This window comes from Gadus macrocephalus, chromosome 13 (genome assembly GCF_031168955.1).
Source record: "Gadus macrocephalus chromosome 13, ASM3116895v1".
NCBI classification, from domain to species: domain Eukaryota; kingdom Metazoa; phylum Chordata; class Actinopteri; order Gadiformes; family Gadidae; genus Gadus; species Gadus macrocephalus.
In genome coordinates, this window is record NC_082394.1 from 2,166,412 (window position 1) to 2,168,295 (window position 1,884).

Here is a 1,884-nt window from a genome sequence, read left to right on the forward strand (position 1 = left end):
ACAGGTGTTACTCTGCCCCCTATAGCTATCCGATGTCTCCGTCTGGCTGTTAATCTTCCCCAAATATCCAAAATGGCCCCCCATGGGCAGCCTGAGAGTGTGAAACCACACTGAGTCCCTGGGAGCTCAGAACAGCTCCCCCCCCCCCCCCCCCACCGTACTCCCTGCATCATTAGTAACCCCTATCGATCAGGCTTCAGGCCCCCATTCTGAGGCAGATGTGGCGATAGGCCCACAACAAGCTGAAGCCATCGCGGAAATCAATAGCGGCTTTTTATATCCCTGTCCCCGGGGCCCGGCCGAAGAGTGACGCGGACTGCTGTCGACGGAGGGCCCTGCCCCCCCCCCCGTGAACTCTGGGGGGCCGGTGTCTGCTCCCCCCCCTGGGGGGCCGGTGTTAGGGGTCTTGGTGTCTGCTCTCAGGACCGTGATGGTATCACACCCCTTCTTCACAGGGCTTCCATTAGAGGGCTCTCCTCGTCCCAGAGCCGTCTGGTCCGGAGAGCTTCACAGGACGCCGGTGCGCCCCGGGGGTAGAGAGACATGAGGGGGCTGGACGGTGTACCGTCTGGGGCGCGAGGGGGGGTCGACTCCCAGCCGGAAGGTCATGGGTTCCATCCCTGAGGTCCGTAGTCTACCTGGAGACTGATGACACCCCTAGCTGCTCCTCAATGATGACTAAGGGACTAGATGGGACTATGGGTGTCTGCTCCAGGAGTCATAGTAAAATGGGATATGACTTTACATTAAAATTAAAATTAATTTTTTACATTAAAATTAATAATTAAGTTGCAGTGACGACAGACTCACTGACTGTTCTCTGGGGATTGTGGGAACACGACTTCCCCTCACACACACACATATAGTCACACACACACACGCGCACAATGACAGAACGTAAAACAACACACTATGATGCGAGGTGTAACAGGACAGGGGAGGGGTTCGAGTTTGAATCCCGATGTCCACTGTCTACCTGTCCGCAGTCGTCCTTGAGCAAGACGCCTTAACCTAGCCTGACGTCGCCAGACTAATAGACTAACTGATACACTCAAACGTGCATCAGTCTGGAAGCTTTCAGTTGGTATTTAGATTTCCAACGCCAGTTATCAACGCCCAGAGCAGACCACCGGACGACACATAACAGCAGCCATCTTGTTTGTTTATGAAGATGGCGCTCCGACGCTTCCCACAGGACTCTCCTCTGTGGTCGTCGTGTTTAGCCCGGCCCCCCTAGCTAAGCGGTTGTGGTTGACCCCGCCCGGGTCAGGTCTGTCTGAGTGTGTGTGTGTGTGTGTGTGTGTGTGTGTGTGTGTGTGTGTGTGTGTGTGTGTGTGTGTGTGTGTGTGTGTGAGGGGGGGGCAGCAGCCCATCTGCCAGAGCAGATAAAATACGAGTGTGCATCCGAGCTCAGCCACTGCGGCCCGCACTGCACCCTGGGTAAATTGTTAATGACTAGACTCTGTCGGTGTCTGGTACAGCACGCAGCAGGAACGACACAACTCCCTTAAACTCTTAAAAAACGGTCTACTTTAAACATATTTCTTGGAAAGTGCTGACAGAGAAGGGAGAGCGTCGGGGAATGAGGCCGGAATCGAACCTGCGGTCCCTGCGAGGCGATTCACCCTCACGGGGACCCTGTGATCTCTACATGCTGGTCAGGTTGTGAGTCTGAACATGACTTAAGTCCTTTGTGAATCCAGGGTGAAACAATAAAATAGGAAAGTACCAAAACACACACACGCACAAACACAGACACACGCAAACACATAACACACACACACAGATAGACAACAAAACACACACGCACACCTAGACACACACAGACACACACGCGGGGGGAGCTGCGGCCGTAGTCCTTCATGTTGGGAGCGGGATAGAGAC